This window comes from Mirounga leonina, unplaced genomic scaffold, assembly GCF_011800145.1.
Source record: "Mirounga leonina isolate KUSES-001 unplaced genomic scaffold, KU_Mleo_1.0 Mir_101595, whole genome shotgun sequence".
NCBI classification, from domain to species: domain Eukaryota; kingdom Metazoa; phylum Chordata; class Mammalia; order Carnivora; family Phocidae; genus Mirounga; species Mirounga leonina.
The window spans coordinates 13,683,952-13,702,842 of NW_023270158.1; the positions used below are offsets into that span (position 1 = coordinate 13,683,952).

General features: G+C 38.5%; 1 protein-coding gene across 1 annotated transcript in view; it reads left to right on the top strand.

Annotated features, from left to right (window-relative positions):
* Positions 1 to 18,891, top strand: part of IL1RAPL1 (interleukin 1 receptor accessory protein like 1) — a 1,375,052-nt gene that overhangs the window by 56,603 nt on the left and 1,299,558 nt on the right. The gene's annotated exons all lie outside the window — the stretch shown is intronic.

The following is an 18,891-nucleotide window of genomic DNA, read 5'->3' on the forward strand; positions in this document are numbered from 1 at the left end:
GAATTTATTGAGAATTGGAAGCTTGATTTAACAGGGGTTTTTTAAAGTGGTGGATTTACTAGGATTGGATAAGAATCAGGACATAACAGTCTGGATTGCTAGAATCAGGAAAATGGGAGTTTTAAGAGAGGGTTTCAAAGAATCTTAGGATGTAAGCGCTCTGTTAATTCTTTCTGCTGAAGAGTTGGTGGGTCTTTTGGAAAGTCCCTGTAATGATCAATCAAGCCATTTTTCTTGACAGGAGACTCGGGAAAATAAAATAATGAGGGTGGAATAGCAAAGTCACATTGTGGCTATATAAGAGTAGGTAGCTTTAATCCTTAATGTCTGATATGGGAGAAGATGGTTTGGGTTCTCAGCATGCAAAGCAGATAGAACAATGCCTGGCATATAAGAGCTTAAGAAAAAGGAAGTTTTGGGCGCCTGGGTGGCTCAGTTGGTTAAGCGACTGCCTTCGGCTCAGGTCATGATCCTGGAGTCCCTGGATCGAGTCCCACATCGGGCTCCCTGCTCGGCAGGGAGTCTGCTTCTCCCTCTGACCCTCCTCCCTCTCATGCTCTCTGTCTCTCATTCTCTCTGTCTCAAATAAATAAATAAAATCTTTAAAAAAAAAAAAAAAAAAGAAAAAGAAAAAGGAAGTTTTATCATCCACTTATTATCTTCAGGTAAGCCACAAGGTCTGCATTTGTCTGACTCCCTAGGTGCGAGAACAGTGCCTGGCACAAAGTAGGTACTCAAGAAATCATTGAGGAATGGATGAATTTATTTACCCGTTTAATTATCTGTCTCCTTAACTATGATACAAACTCAGTGAGAGCAGAAAACACATCTATCTTGTTCACCACATTATTCCACGAGCTTGGAGCAATACCAGGCATACAGTAAGCACACAACTTGTATTTGTTGACTATATTAATAAATTTTTGAGTGTCACAAAACTACCTTGAGCATAAAACCAGTTTCTAGTTTCTTTTACCTCCACTAAAAGGCGTAGATCCAGAAAAAGAGCACAAAATAAAACACACAGGAAGAATAAAATCAGTTCCATTTTAATATGCATTGGGAAAATGCTAGTTAAATAAAGTTAAATAGAATTCTTTCCTGTAAGGCTTCTCAGATCCTTTAATATGCTAATATGCATTGTGAATTACTAAGACGGGAATAGAGTGTATACTTGTTTCATCAGGGAAACTTTTGTTGTTTTTTTTTGCTCTGGAAACAATTTTTTTTTGCATCTCTGGGAACATGACATTATTGTTATTTGGGATGTGCTTTGGGAAATGGTATATTAAGCAGTTTTATCCCCAGAGTTGGGGATGCCATCATTGGGAACAAAATGGGACTCACTGGCAGTGAGTTTTCTCTCAGATAACCAAGCATTTTGTTCTTTTATTTGGCCGTCACACATAACTTCAACTTGGGTTTTATCCTAAAACTTTGTGCAGTTGTGTTGTTGGGAAGCTAAAACCAGGACACAAGAAGGAGCTCATGTTCTGAAACCTGTCCACTTAAAATGACTTGCATGCTGTAGAACAGTTATTTCAATTTTGTGGGCCTCTGATTCTTCAGGAGGAATTTGAGTGGCTTATGATGGTCATGGATTCTGAATTGCGCTCTGAGGAACTTTAGTCTTAACTCTGGGCCAAGGCGGGGAATTAGGCCTAGGGAGGCCTCTGGGAGCAACAGGTAGTCTAGGTCGGTGCCCTTCAGTTAATGCAAACCTGCTCTCTTTTGAAGAGAAGAATTTACTACAAAAAAGGTAGTTAGGAAACCATTGGCCAAAGAAAAGTGAAGCCCACCGCCTGTTTTATTTTTTTTATTTTTATTTTTATTTTTTTTTAAATTTATTTATTTGAGAGAGACAATGAGATAGAGCATGAGAGGCGGGAGAGTCAGAGGGAGAAGCAGACTCCCCGCCGAGCAGGGAGCCCGATGCGGGACTCGATCCAGGGACTCCAGGATCATGACCTGAGCCGAAGGCAGTCGCTTAACCAACTGAGCCACCCAGGCGCCCCCACCGCCTGTTTTAGTACGGCCTGCAATGCAAATGGTTTTGACATTTTTAATGGTTAAAAATATTTCATAGTATTTGCATTATTTTGTATGAAAATTATATGAAAGCCCAATTTCAACATCCATAAATAAAGTGTTATTGGAACACAGCCCCCCACCCCACCCCATTTGTTTATGGTATTGTCTACAGCTCTTCTGTGCTCATGCGCTTCAACAGCATTGCTGAGGCTCGGCCACAGTGACTGTGTGGTCTACGAGGCCTAAAATGTTTACTATCTGGACACTGACAGGAAAAGTTTGCTGACTTCTTACCTAGATGATCACTAAGACCCCTTTTTACTACCAACATGTGATTTTTGTTCATCTCTGTGGAATTGGCCAGCTGTATAAGAGCCCACTCAAAGCAAACTGAACCAAGCCAGGACTCTCACTGTGTTATGAAATCCCCCCCCCCTTTTTTTTTGGTTACAAAAATACTTATCATTTGAGAACATACACTACCTAAGTAATCCAAGTCTTGTTATCTGCCCTCACCTTCACTCGAAATGGTGTTTGGTATTTTCTACTTTCTCTTATGTTGAAAAATTTTTTTTTCAATCGTGTTTAAACTGAGTTACATAAAATAGCACGACTCCTCTGCACTATAAGTATTTTAGCATGACAGTTACAGGGATAAGGAAGCTTGATATGCCATCTAATCTCTCCTACTTCTTTTGGACAGAATTGCATTTAAAGCATCCTTGAAAGGTTTTGGTTTACCATAGTCTTTAAAATTCCCAGAGAAGAGCATTTCCAAAAACTTTGAGTGCATCCGCTGTCAAATGATTTGTACCTTGGGTTCCTATTTCTGACCAAACGGATATTTAGGGTTGTTCCATTTTAAGACTTCAAAATACTTTATTAATGGGGCCGTGCTTCCAGCTACTCAATTCATGGTTGTTTTTTTTTTTCTTAAAATCTGGGGGTCTTAAATCTGGGAAACCATAGTTTTTCAGATATGGCATCTTCTTTTTTTCTTACTAGTTTAAGGGTAGAATTTAGTGATTCATCAGTTGCATACAACACCCAGTGCTCATTCCATCTAGTGCCCTCCTTAATGCCCATCACCCAATTACCCCATCCCCTCCCCCAACTTCCCCTCCAGCAACCCTTAGTTTGTTTCCTGGAGTTAAGAGTCTTTTATGGTTTGCCTCCCTCTCTGATTTCATCTTATTTTATTTTCCCTTCCCTTCCCCTGTTCTATGGCATCTTCTAAGGGTGGTGATTAAGGGGTGGTGGCTGGGATACTACTGTTGTCACATGCTCTATTCTTGCCTCCATGATGTGAAATTTCCGTGGATAGGAGCAGGATTCCATTATTTCTAAACTTCCACAGTACAGAGTTTATTGAAGAATGTTCTGTCTAACCTCTTTTTTTTTTTTTAAAGATTTTATTTATTTATTTGAGAGAGAGAGAGAGAGTGAGAGAGAGCATAAGAGGGGAGAGGGTCAGAGGGAGAAACAGACTCCCTGCTGAGCAGGGAGCCCGATGTGGGACTCGATCCTGGGACTCCAGGATCATGACCTGAGCTGAAGGCAGTTGCTTAACTAACTGAGCCACCCAAGCACCCTCTGTCTAACCTCCTTGCAAGCATCTTTATTTCAAAAGATGAAGAGAAGGTGGATCTAATCGAATACTTTATATTGAAAAGCAATGATCTCTCTCTGTACATGCATTTCCCCATATGATCGATAATAAATTAGCATTTTATTTATAGCGTATAAATCAGTTCTTTTCAGAAGTCTGATCTGGAAGCCAACTAGTATTTGTATTCTCCAAAGCAGTTTTTGATGGAGTGCTAATTATGTTCTACCTCAAGGGCAATGCTGGGGTGGGGGGGACCACAATCATCTAATTGCTAAAGGGAAGTCCAGTTAATGAATCTCTGAGAATAGTTTCATGCTACATTCTGGGGGGCAAGTAAATGTGAAAATGCATTTTGACCAAGGAAATGATACTATATCAGTAACAAGGTTCAGCCTTTGTGAAACAGCTACATAACTATGACGTGAATTTCCTTCAGCACAGAAAAAAAACCACAGAATAAAATATATGTCAACTCACCATACTGGCTGAATCTGGGGATTAGTCATTCACAGTGGGGCTTGGGACTATATTTTAAAGTAAAACTAACTTGAATGGATTTTTGTTCCAGATAGAAAACCAACTTAATAAATTAGTCCCGAGTAAAGAAGTATATCACATTTAGGGAAAGAGAACAATAAAAACAAGGAGAGTCAATCTTTTCTTTCGCTTGTGCCAACCTAATTGTGTCACATGAGTTTCTGCACTTGTATTTTATCTCAGCTCAAGGAAGCTTGATCCAGATATTTTTTCAATACAGCATAAAAATAAAATATTTGTCCAATATAGCACAATAAAGACTGGAACATATTTTAACATCACATTCCTTTCTATAAATCCTTCTATGGGTCAGGCTGCCCTTTGTAACTCCATTTTTACCACCAAAGTCTTCGTATCTTAGATACCAGGCTTTAATGTACGTATGTATAAATAAATGGCTGGGCTCTGGCCATGACCTGGGATTTAGTAAGTGCGTAAAAGTGAAGGAAATTGATGATAGCAACCCATCAATTATCCTACATCCACCTGAGCGCACTTTTTTGCCTGGTCCTGTGCTAGGCACTAAGTGAAGACCTGTGTTTTAGTGTCATGAGGCTTCACAGGAATGACATCTTGATAAGCAGAACATTAAATCAAAACTCCTCTGTCAGGCAGCTAAAGTGTTAGTTCCTTTTATAACCAGTCACCAGAACACAGGAAGCTGCATTTGTTTGAATGGTGTTTTATAATGTACAGATCTCTTTTATATCTGCCATCATAGTAAAGTTCATCGTGTCTGGCTTATGGTAGGTGCTCAGTAAACAGTTGTTCAATGCTGAAATGAATCATCCTAGGAGTTAAGGGGAAGAATTGAGGCTCACAGGTTGACTTGCGCAAGGTCATTCAGCTAATATGGGGCAAAGGCAGGAGTGAAAGTTTCCTATTCCAGATAGATAAAATGAAAACTTTCTACACTCTCACTCTCCATCTCCCTCTGTCTGTTTCTCTCCTGTGCTTGTGGTATCTCTCTCTCTCTCTCTTTTTTTAAACTGTTCCAGCACTCTATAATTTAGGGTACTTCCTAAATAAAAGCCCCCTTTAAAATTACAAGAATAATAATTACCTATTATTGAGGACTTAACTTTGTGCACTACACTATACTAAATGCTTTACATTTATTAACCTACATATTTTTAGCCATAAATCTACAAGGTAGGAGTTATTATCCTCATTTATAAAATACTTTAAGTAAAAAAAAAAAAACCCTCCAGTGTCTTTTATTATAGTCATATAAAGCTTATGGGGCAGATTAAATGTTTGGCTTTAAATACCCATACATCATTTCACATACATATATATTTTTAAAATTTTGACTCATAGGTAATAATACACTTGGGATACAAAAGCTATTTGGGATACATGGGGGAGTAAGACAATTCTGAATGGAACTTGATTATTGCCAATATTATTCTAGCAATGTATGCTTTACCAATCTATCTGTTCCATAGATGAAAAAAAATATCAAGCACAGGGAAGGAAAGTGTTAACATTTATTCAGCAATTACTAAGTGCCAGACACTGCACTTGGTGCTTGACACACTTAGGAGTCACAAGGACCCTTTGAGAACCTTTTTAAAACAAATCTTTAAAGATAAGCAACTGAGGCTCATAGACACTAAGAAAGCTATCTAAATACCTTAACTTGACCCAGAAAAAGGCACAAGTAAACCCATAATACTGGCTAAATCTTAGTTTTTAGGGGTTTATAGGAAGAACTGTGTTTTAGAGTAAAGCTGTTTTGGAAGGGTCTTGGGTCCAGACAGAATAGGGCACTCTTTGTCCTGCGACCTGGGAAAGGGGTGGGGTAGGGTAGGGATGGGGGTGGAAGAGTTGTGATAGAAAATCAGGTCTGTTTGGGACCAAATTTAGTTCCCTTTTAAGACACTGAGCTGCCTCCAAAGAAATTAAACTCATGACCTTGGTCTACATGAAATGAAGCCAGATAAATTAACCTGACATACACTCTTATATAAGAAATCCTTGAAAAGGAATAGCAGACGAAACTAGGGAATCATATTGCCTGTAAGAAAGGTTCAGGTGGCAAAAATACTTACTAGCAAGGTACTTTGGTGCACCATATTATAATGCTATCAACATTATAAAGGAAAAGAATAAAAAATAGCCCAAAAATTGATCCTAGAATAATATCATTGACAAAGCATGCTAATATTTCTTGCTATTACATTTCCTGTTCCAAGCTCTAAAAAAAGAAAGCCTTTTGATGCACCCACCAGCAGCAAAAAGAACACCAAACAAATAATTGCTTCCTGATCATTTGTGATGGTAACAGATCATTAAAAGTACTTTTTTCTCTTAATTACAGCATATAAGCAAAGATTTGGAAATAGAATTTCTAATGGAAATTGAAATTCAACCAAAGGCTAACACTGTATGTGTTTATTTGTAACGTGAGTTGAGGGGTGAAAGTACTCAATTAGCCCCCAAGTGAAGGAGGTAACTAAGGAGAAGACTTTATTCTTCCTGAGCAGCAAAGTCACATGCATATTTTATATATGAAAGGAAATGAAAGAAAAAACAGAATTTTAACATTCTTCAGTGAATTTCATTGGGATGAATGCTTCCGGAGGCCCAATGGCTGCTGAACACTTCTAGAGAAAAAGAAAAAGAACTAAAAAGCAAATTGGAAACAAAGACTGGGTGTTTGAAGATGAAGGCCAGCCATAAGCCTAGATTAGATTAATAATGATGTAAAAACTTCCGTATTTCTTTGAAACACATGGCCATGATGTGGAATTAGGGTTTTGTTAAAAAGAGGGAAAAAATTAAGAATTGAAAAAAGCAACTTGCAGGATAAGATGTCAAGCTAGTTAGTAATCTAGTTTCTTCTGATGTCAAGCATTTTCTGCCTTCTGGCTCAGACTCTTGCTGTTGCTTTCCCTTCCTCCCTTAACCTTTTCATCCTCTGGCACCCAACTCAGACATTGTCCACGCAGGTAGGGTCTTCTATGCTACTCTTCTGACTGCATTGCACCATTCTGCTGTCACTTGTCCTGCCACGGTACCTAATGAATTTGCATTTCCGTTCGAGGTTGGATCTCCCCTTTTGAGTTCAGGAGGGTAGGAACCACATACTGTTCACTTTTTTCACTTACATTCTCAGTGCCTCTCCCGGTGGTTCACCTCACCCATCCTCCAGATTCAACTCTTATGGCTCACCCCTCTCTGAATTCCAGACTCATAAGCTTTTTTTCTGTCCCTATCCTTGTCACAACCAATCCTATCACAGAGCCTTTGCCTTCTGCCTGGTCTGTTCTTATTTCTCCTCTTTACCTAAAGTATTTCCTACTTGTCTTTCATATTCCATCTCGGAGGCTTTCCATGACCTCCCCAAATAGGTCAAATCTCCTTACATTCATCCTGTTGTATACGTAGCATTTGGCACAGTTGCAGTTTTAAATTTGTTTATTAGAGTCTTCCATCCCTAACAGACTATAAATCCCATGAGGACAGATACTCTGTCCATATTTGCCATCATTATGTCCTTAGTCTATTGCATAGGGCTTTGCATGTAGTAGATGTTCAATAAATATTTGTTAAATACACAGATAAATTGGATGTATAGTATTTGTATGTTTGAATCTATGTAACTTCTAAATGTAGAAGTTAATTATTAGTGGTTCATAGTTCAGGATATTTTCACTGTAACAAATACAGATTTTGAAATTTCACTTTTGCCACCCACCCCCATTTTGTCAGAATCTAATGAAATTCTGATTTGTGACCCTGGTCTACATTATTTCTTCCCCCAAATTATTGTAGGAACACTCGAGCAGATAGGCTGATAATAGAAGAGAAGAAAATAAACTGAGGGAGAGGAAAAGAGATTCCAAGTATAAGGGACTTAACTATCCTTCCAAAATGAGGTTCTAAAGGAACCTGATTAAAGAAGTATTAAATACATGGACAGTTCTATATTTCACATTCAAATTTCAAAGACTTTTTCTTTGATAAAATAGTCAAATGCTTATAAATATTGACTGTCTGACCCGTGTAGAGGCACGGAAAAGGCTGAAAATTCTGGCTTGATGGATTGGGGCAGTTGGAAATTTGAAAGCTACAATTTTGATATACATCTAAATACCACTCCTCTAATTTTGTCCTTGCTTGTGCTAGAACTTTGTAAAGAGCAGAATAAACACATCTAAGAGAGCTGAGAAATTGGAGAATTGGAGTTCAGGGTCGTGAGTCATCCTGAACTAGAAGCTGATGGTTGGTGTTCACAAATACAAATGGGTGAGAGGCTGACTGGAGATTTTACAATTTCTGGCACTCTGGGGAAGAGAATCTATATGAATAAGATTTGGGGAAGTAACATTTATCCACCTCTTGTATACTAGGCCAAAAGATATTTGTCTAAATTTCTGTTATAGTCAACAGTACTGTGTGTGTTTTTTTAATTTTTAAAAAAGATTTTATTTATTTATTTGAGACAGCACGGGCACAAACGGGGGAGCGGTAGAAGGAGAGGGAGAAGCAGACTCCCTGCTGAGAAGGGATGTCCAGCACTGAGCTTAATACCTGACATTTAGTAGATGCCCCAGAAACATTGGTTGAATGAATGAATTTCTGTCTCCCAAATTTATCTCACTTTCCTCAATTAGCTTTATGTATATTAATTTCCTAGCTTACATTATGGCTTTGTAGAGATATTTTAAGGTATGGCAAGCGATTTTACTATTTAGTAACCAGAGAAGGGAAAAAACTGTGGTAGGAAAAAAATGAAGAGATTAATCATTGTATCTCAGGTCAGAATTATCTGGAATGCTTGGTTTAAAATGAGGATTCCAGGGCCTCATTGATGGTGCTGAAGAATCTGCCTAGAAACAAACAAACAGAAAAAAAAAATTAATTTTGAGGACCAGTGCTTTGAGTTTTAGATGATGGAGAGATGGGGAGGAGGGGAAACATTCCTACCTGCATTATTTTCGTTTGGCTTTCTCATACCTGTATAAGGGAAAACCCTGTTACCCCTTATCTGTGAAACCTCTCCTATTCCAAAGCAGAGTAGGGATGATTATTTGTATACGTGTGTATGTGTGCATACATATGCACTTGTGGTGGGAATTATGAGGTTGCAACTAAGTTCAATTGACAAAATTTTTCTGTTTTCTTATGTCATGCCCAGGATAAATAGTGAACTGTAGTGCATTAGGTATTTTTGATTTCTTAAAAAATATAGTAGCATTTTGGTTTATAATGGAGTTAATGGCTATTTTCTATGTGTTTTCCTCCCCTAATCTTCTAAAAAAATTAGTCATTAAATAATAGATGTTTTATTTTATTTTATTTATTTATTTTTATTCTTATGTTAATCCCCATACATTACATCATTAGTTTTAGATGTAGTGTTCCATGATTCATTGTTTGTGCATAACACCCAGTGCTCCATGCAGAATGTGCCCTCCTCAATACCCACCACCAGGCTAACCCATCCTCCCACCCCCCTCCCCTCTAGAACCCTCAGTTTGTTTTTCAGAGTCCATCGTCTCTCGTGGTTCGTCTACCCCTCCGATTTCCCCCGCTTCATTCTTCCCCTCCCGCTACCTTCTTCTTCTTCTTTTTTTTTTCTTAACATATATTGCATAAATAATAGATGTTTTAGATAAGAATTAAGATTTTATTCCTGAAGATCTTGTGGTTTTTCCCTGAAGTAGAAAAGCCAAGGTTTATATTAGATGCAAGAGATAAAGGGTGAAGTGAGATATGAAATATTAAATATGGAACACTCAAAATCAAATTGTTCTGATATAAACTTGTTATTTAAGAAATGACAGGACATTGAGTAACTAGAAGTGTGTATATTCAAGAGCATTGTTATACAGAAGAAAAAGGAAATTTCAAAACTATGTGCTTTGAGAATGAAGAGATTAAGAAGGGATTATTTCATATCTGCACAGTTCTTAGGGAATAGATAGGATGGGTGATCCTAACTATTTGAGCAAATGTCAACTGCCAGCAGACACCACCAGCTTATATCAAAGAAAAGTCACAAAGAAATATAAAGAGATTCATCACACTGGGAATGGATAACATAGAATAAGTCAGCAAAGGCCAGCAAAAGAAGAAAGTATTACAAGTCTAATTTAAAAATAGTTTTGGCAAGAAGAGGTTGGGGAGAAAGCAGAGTAGGCTATAATAGTATTTATAACTCAAAGATGGGCCAGACCTAAATGTACACCTTGGCCTCTTTCCATTCTCAAATGTTGTATATTACCAAAAAAGGTGCTATGATTTATACTCAGCTCCAAGTCTAGTCAGCTTTAGGTTTCCTGTGTTTAAGACCGCTTCTTTCTTACAGGAAAACCAGCCCTCTAGATTTCAAATCAAATATGGAATTGATGTATAAAAATAAAATTCAATTGAGGAAGGCAAGTTTGTCTCTAAAACAAAATTAAAAATACTAGCATTTCTTTAACAAAGTCTCTCTAATTCCATGGAGTGCCATACATCTGTTCAAAATTAATACACAATTGATGCATGAAAATAAAATTTAGTTGAGGATAACTACTGTGTCATTAAAAAGAAAAGAGAAAATTAGCATTTCTATAACAACGGCTAGGTGATAATAAAAGTTCATATATGTGGACATTAACAAGTAAATGCTGAAGAATTTATGAACTGATTGTGGTCAAGTTTGATTCCAAATATTTGTGCCTGGCAGGGATTTGTTATACTAAGTAATCTTGAAATTAAATGGATCACTGAGAAGGCTTAGTAATATATTTTAAACCAAATTAATCACAATGAAAAAATTTTAAGTGGGCTAGGTTTCTATAATTATAATATTTATATATGTAAAAACACTAGCTTTAGGAGATGGAATATAAAATGAACAATTATTTCTACCATGAAACTATAATAATTAATAAAAATGTTAATATGCAAAATAGAACATGAGTTGATAATAAGGAAAATCAATTTACATGTGATACCCTTTGGATATATCAGAATAAACCTTTCTGATGATCAAAGAACATTCTATATTCTATAATGTTGTTATCTGTTATACCTGTGCCCTTCTGAGTGTGGTAAATGACAAGCCTGACCTTATCTTCAAATATCTGCTTCATATTAGAGTCAAACTGTGCTGCATGCTTGTCCCAGCCTTAGTGCAGCATGTGCCCAAAGAACAGGGAAGGGACCATACGTACACTACTTTCTCTGCTTGGAAAAGGGAAAAGTAGTCCAAGACTAGAGAGGGAAGGACTTGTAAGCAGGAGAGATATTCAAAATATTTTGCATCTGGTAAGGCTGGGATACCACCTATCAGGACAGCTGTGCTGGAGAGTGGGAGGTGCTTTCCTTTACACTACCAAGAATTAACTGTTTAGATGCTGGATGATGGCACGGTTACAGAGAGGTGCATTGGGCTTGGCCTGCACGGCTTGGGTATAGGGAAGCTCTTATTTACCAACTAATTTTTAAAGAGTTTAACTACTTAAGATCTGTGACAGCGTCTAAACTTTCAGGCTTCTGAACTTTTCTCCATAGGTCATAGTGAATGAGCCTCGGGAAGGTTTCAAGCAAGAGATTGACTTGAGGAGGATTTTATTTTATTTTATTTTTCAGGAGGATTTTATTTTTTTAAAGATTTTACTTATTTATTTGAGAGAGATAGAACACAAGTGGGGGGAAGGGACAGAAGGAGAAGCAGACTCCCCACTGAGCAAGGAGCCTGATGCAGGGCTCTTCCCAGGACCCTGAGATCATGACCTGAGTTGAAGGCAGACGTTTAACCGACTGAGCCACCCAGGTGCCCCATGGAGCATCAATTTCAAAACCTCAGAAAAGAGCTGAAGCGGTGGCAAGGAGGTTAAAAGTCTAGAAATAGATGTGAGAACCATTTAGGGGGAAAAATTTATGGGGTTGGTGACATTTGAAATTGGGATATCTGTATGACTCCTGAGATTCTGGCTTGCGCCACTGTGGAGAGAGTACTATTACCTGGGGAAGGAAAAAAGAGTATTATCTGGTGTTTATCTGGTTTGTTGGGTGATTGGCTTGATGTACTTAATTTTCTGAGAAGAGTCATGTTTATAAGGTGCAAGTGTAACTGCTAATACATTAACTTAGACATATACAAATACAGCTTTCTCTCTTAGACATCCCCCCATACCGCCAAAAAAAAAAAAGAAAAAGAAAAAGAAAAGAAAAAGCAACAAATGGGATTTGTTGTTCCTCCAAAAAGGAAGGGATTGAAGAAGTGAGCAACAATTGACGATTACATATTCTTTCCTTTTATCTAATTTTAGAATCCCATTCATACTGTGCGAAAGTGGCCATTTTACAGATGAGAAACCCTGACTTAGCAGGATTGAGTTCTAGGACTGCCTTCTCATACTCAGAATGTAGCAGTGCCCCAGTTCAAACCCAGTTCTGCCCATCACCAAGGTCAAGGTTTTTTTTAACTGCATGGAAATGCTCCCCAAATGGGAAGAAGAGAAAAGAATGGAAGAAAAGGAAGGGGAATGAATGGGGGGGAAATGTATTTAGAGTTATTAAAGAAGTAAGAAGCAAATCCCCATGAAAGGAACCTAGCAGCGACACTTAACCATGACTGTTCTTACCCTTACCTAGACAAATTCACAGACCTTCGTAAAGGCAGTAGGAGGCTAACATGGGGTATTAGCTCGTCACTGACATCCCTGGCCTGTAGGCGACCTGAGCATGCAGCCCTTATGTGAATTGGTTGTCCGTTTATGACCAATCCACTGCTCCCCAGACTTCTGCTTTTAGAGTAGTTCATCTCAGTGTGGGCTGCTGTGAGTCCTCACACTATTTTTGGTCTGTGGGGTAATTGAGGTTTGAGATTTTTATAGAAATGTGACTGATTACTGTTATGTCCATTGACTCCAGTAATTTAAAAACAGGCTAGTATTTTCTAGGTCTTTTTGTTTCATTTTTCAAGTAATTGGTATTGTATTTTGCAAAAGAATTTATCTGTGATGAGTTGAGAACAAAGGAACAAAAACTGGCCCTTCACCACAGATAATGTGAGAAATAGTGCTTTACAACATCAAAAGGGAAAAGGGTGAGAACCTGATAGGTGTTTGTATGCTCTTGGAACCCAGACTTTCTCTTATAAATGCGATGGTTTAGTGAACTGCCTTGCCTTTACGTAGCCATCTATTGACCTCATATACAAATATAATCAAATGATTTGTGCCATTTAAAGCTGCATAAGAGATGAACCAGGTTTTTGTAATTTAACAAAAAATCCAATTTATGTAACATATTAAAAGAAGCATTATCAACTTGTTTTCTCCTCAGAAGACTGTAGCTATTAAACTCCTTAATTACTTCATTTTCACTCTCAGTGTAACATTAGCAATTTAGCACTTCAAGTATAAAAATGATTAATGAGCCTGAGAATTCATTCGCATACATATCACTTTGCAGCTTGACATAACCCTGGAGCCTGTTTTCTGTTCTAACCAGAGACATACTTCTCTAGCAAATATCTTATTGCATATCAAATGTCTAATCGTTGCAAAGTATGTGTAATTATAGATGTCTTTCCTGTTTCTTCTATACCAGTAGAAGACAACAAATCAAACGCCTTGAAGTAACTAACTTTTTAAACAAAAGTATAAAACCATAGAGAACACCTTGATTTTTACGATTTAACTGTCCCTCCTCCCCCCAATTCACTTGTGCTTTGAGCTAACCGTCATCGATCTAAAAGTGTTATCTTCTCAAAATTTTGGAACGTGAAGGAAAACACTTTCAATTTCTATATTTATATTGACGTGGGTACTTTGATTTCAGAAAATATGATGAACATAAAGACTGCATTGTGGATTCAAAGAATAAGATTTTATTTGGAGTGGCTGTGACACAGTATCTCCAGGGAGCTATTTCGGTCTAACCATCCTTGGCTTGCATGGTGACATGCGGTTGCTTGTCTCTTTTAGCTCTACTGAATTTCCCTTTTGATCTCCCCCAAGGTGATTCTATACTGCTGCTTTGTCCAGTCATTCCAGAGGCTTAATTTTTTATGTGTGAACAATGGTACAGTTTGTCTTTCCTTGTTTTTTCTACCCTTTCCTGTGGAGTTCATCCAAGACTGTGTACTGTCCCCACCTCAAAATCCTCTTTGCTCCCCATGCTCATCACCTGCAAGCTATCCTGCCCTGATTCAGTCCTGAACCAGGAAGATTAAACTAACTTTTGCTCAGAACTCAGAGAACTATACTTGTCAGGCTTATTGCCATGACACAAAGTTGTAGCTATTGGATGGTGAACTAGGCAACTCCCAGGGGACTCCGCGTAGAAGGGAAGAGCCCAGCTACAGGCCACTTGCTAAATTCTAAATCTGGTGTTCAGATGGTTTCATTCACGTAGGTAAAGCCATATGGCATAAATATGTCCATACCTATTTCCATTTGCTTTTTAGAGGGAGACATTACATTTGGGGACAAAGTATGTTGGATCCATTGAACAAGACAGGGTTAAACATTTATTAGAATAAATTTTTAAAAATGCATATACTGTGATAAAGCACACAAATCATTATTTCACTGCACAAGCCTGTACTACAAATGCAGTCTTGCGGCTGGGCACCACTAATTGACAATCAGACCACTGAGAATGCAAGGCAATGCCGTCAACCAGGACCCCGAGTCACTGTTTCCAAGCAAAATTATTTGGTTGTGAGAGCGGTACTTTTTAACAAGACCGTCAACTTGATAAGTAGCTTCGCCAGATGAAATACAGGACGCCCGGATGAAAAACAAGGAATAATTTTTGATCTGAGTATGCCTCAAATATTACACAGAGTATGCTTATACTAAAATTATTCTTTGATTACCTGAGATACTAATTACACTGGCATTCCTATATTGTTATTTACTAAATCCGGCACCCCAACTTATAACTGATACTTTAGGAGCAACAAAGATCATTCGAAAAAGTACATTTCTTGAGGTGAGTGACTAATAAGATTATTCCCATACTCCCAAATATCATAGAATTGGGAGGAAAGGTGAAAAATGAGAGACTCACAGCACTCTCAGCTGTGCAGAACAGCACGCGCTCTCTGCTGCTTGCCCACGTTTGTTTGCGCTCAACCGCGTGAGCCCACGCTCACTGCGCGAGCCCACGCTCGCTGCGCAGGCTCACACTCGCCCCGCGCAGAATCATGCCCGCCCGCGCAGGCCCAGGCCCACCGGGTTAGGGAGCTCACCCTGTGGCTGGTTGGGCTCTGTGGGCTCTGTGCAACAGGGCGTCTTACTGCTGACCCGGGTTCCTGCTTGCAACGCGGCTCTGATACTGCAGAGGTTGGGGGGTGGCTTTCCACACAAGGAAGGGCTTCCTTTATGGTGCTACGGGATATCCCGTGAAAAGTTCTGTAAAATTACCTCCAAATTGCCAGTTCTGGGCTGTGTGGGTTTTGAACTTGCTAAAAAAGAAACCGCGGACCCCGCCTATTTGTGAATTGGGTTAATGGAAAGAATTTCACAAACATTCTGCTTAATAGAATGGATACGGAGAAGCTGGTGGTGAAGAGCTTCTCTTGGATTTTAGGAGCCTGTCAAGGGAGACCTACGAAGAAAAGAAGAGAGTTGAATTGGATTTCGAAGAAGGTAATTAATCCATTACTTCCAAAGTACAGAAGAAAGTTTATTAGTGGGTAGTGTTAAAATGAAGCCTATTGTTTTGTTTTACAAATGCAATCTGCTGTTATGTACTTAGGACCATATTAAGGTCAAAAAGAGTTGTAAAGTATAAATGAATACACGCACATATTAAACTTTTCTAATTAGAATTTTATTTCTTTTGGTCCTGTTGCTTTAGGTTTGCTGTAAAAAGGTAGCCAGTTGAAAAAAAATCAGCTGTTGTGAATGAAAACTTTCAATCAAGCAGGTGGCATTGATTTATTTTTGCTGCCACCTGGCTTTCTTTGCTATATAACTATAAGGGATTGCTAATTGATGTCAGTGAATATGTTTGACTTTCTTCAGTTAAGATGCCTTTACCAAAAAAAGTAGATTAATCCCACCATGTATTGGGGGCTAAATTTTACCACTACTACTTACTTAGCTAGCAGTGGTTTTCTAAGTGTGCTATATGTTAACAATTTGCATCTTGAATTAGACAGTTTTATTGTAGTATAAAGATATTATTTTTAAGGACATGTTGATTCTACTTTTAGGCATAGTTTTAAATTCACTGAAGAAAACGATTTATATTGAAGAAATGTGTACCTACTTTCAAGATGGTCATGATTTTTTTTAATTCCGAGCAAGTGAATGGAATCATTCTTGAGCTATGGTGTCTACTGAATTAACTTTTAAAAATAGACATTTGGGAAATACACAGTGCCTACTACCCAAGATAGTTATGGTGACTAATTAGCTTCTTACCTAGATTTATAATGCTGTTACTCTGTAATCTTTGTAAAATAGGTCACAAACTGGGTCTGCCTGAATCTTAAGTATGGATTTCATATATCATGGGTTTGTACTGCAACTCTAAAAACTATTGTCAAAGAAAACTAATACAGCATAGACCACTTGGGAGGGCTACATTGCCTCATGAGTGTCTTTTGCTTAGGTCCTCATCCACAGCTGCTTGCTTGACTTGGACCTTGTGCCTTAATCCTAGTAAGTGTACTTCCCTCTTTTTACTGAGAACAAGTCTTTGTTCTCTCCCATGCTAGTGACTCCTTCCTGTTCTGGTTCTCCCATTTGCTTGAATCTGAACATCTTTTTGGTGACTGTGTATCTGACCCTTTCTCTCCTGGCGATTATACTATCGTCTCAGTCTTAAGCAGTGACAGCCTTAGAATTTCTTTGTATGTAGGTGATGCTTGGGTTGCTGTTTGGATCTGGGTGAAAAGCAATTTGCCTTGAAGCCTTGCTTGCACTGTAGCCATTCTTCTACTTAAAGTGCATATTTAGGGGCGCCTGGGTGGCTCAGTCGGTTAAGCATCTGCCTTTGGCTCGGGTCATGATCCCAGGGTCCTGGGATCGAACCCCACATCGGGCTCCTTGCTCGGTGGGGATCCTGCTTCTCCCTCTCTGTCTGCGTGTCACTCCCCACTGCTTGTGCTCTCTCACTCTCTGTCAAATAAATAAATCTTTTTAAAAAAAAAGTGCATATTTATTTGGGAGGGCTTGAGGGCAGTTATGGAAATTCTTATAGTGGGTTCTTTCTACCCATTCCTTGGCAGTGCTACTGGATTCCAGGCTGGGTCTCCAAAAGAAATGTTTTCTTACTCAGTTTGTGTCCACAGGTTTGTATGTGAATTGTAATAGCTATAGCCAATGAGGGGGTCGTGGATAATTGACTTAATGTCAAAAATTCCTAGTCCTAGATTCCAAATAGCCATGTCCATCCAACTCTTGGGGTACCCAGTTTCTCCTAGTAGAAGGTTTCTGTTGGCAAATGTTTGCTTTTTGGAAACTGCTTATTGCGTATCATGATAACCTCTAGCTACCAAGGTTTTCAATATACTGAGGGCCAGGGACATCGTGGTACAGTCATAAGATTTGTTGTAAAACAGACCTGGAGCTGAATTTCTTGGTGTTAGACCAGTGATCTTGTTACTTCTCTTTGCCTGCTTTGCATTTTTATAAAGTGAAGATAATCATAATATTCATTCTCTTTCACAGTGGTTAAGGAGATTAAGTGAGGAAACTTAAGTGCTTAACACATACTTCATAATCAGGAAACACTCATAAAAATTGCCCTCCTGTATTATGTTGAACAAAGATGGACTTTGTCCAACATACTTTATGTTGTAGATAAACAGGTATTCGAAATGCAGAGTCATTCATTCAACAAACTCTCTCTTAAGTGCTACATTGTTCCAGGCCTCTGCCAAAGTGAGCTGGCCCAGAAATTTATCAGAAACAATAATAGTGAGTATGACCTGTAGAGTTAAGGAAATGCAGCCCAAAGTGTTAAAGAAAATGGAGTAATGAGTTAATTTTAGTGCAGGAGATTAAAAGGAGAGCTTGGAGACATTGTCGAGGCTAGAAAGGGCATGATTTTAAGAGATCTACGCTAATATGGACCTGATGGATAAATGTGAAAGGTTTTGTGATTTGTTTCTACTGTACTTCTAGTATTTCACCATTAAACACTTTGATGCTATCTCATTGCATATTTACATGCACAGCTCCAGTCTAGACCAAAACTCCTTGAAAGTAGGTGACCAACTACCCTGTTTGCCCAAACCTGAGAAGGATCCGAAAGTGGAGCTTTCATTGCTAAAACTGGGAATATTTCAGGCAAATAGGGACAAATTGATCACCCTACTTATTAAAATAGCAGTAAGATTGTGTCTTAGTCTTCATGTATCCCAGAATCTTGTACAGTTTCTTGTGCATCAGAGAGGTTATAGGGGATGAGAAATCATCCCAGTACCCTTCCAGGTTCTTGGCTGAGATGCCTCCCCATGGAAACCCTGTAATGAAAGGACAGATTAAGAGAAAAGCAAACATTAATGACATGTATACCTCCTGCATGCATAGGAGAAACTCAATAAAACTGAGTAACTCCCCAAAATGGCTACAGCCACCACCTTAAATACCATCTCCAGCTAAAGACAAAGCAATATGTTGGGAGTGGGGGAGCCAGTTATGGGAGGTTACCAGGAAAAGCACAAAAAGCAAGAGTGTGGTTGTTATGCAGGTGTTAAGTCCTTGCTTTCTCTATTGGTAAAGTTTCTAGAGATTTCCTCCTCC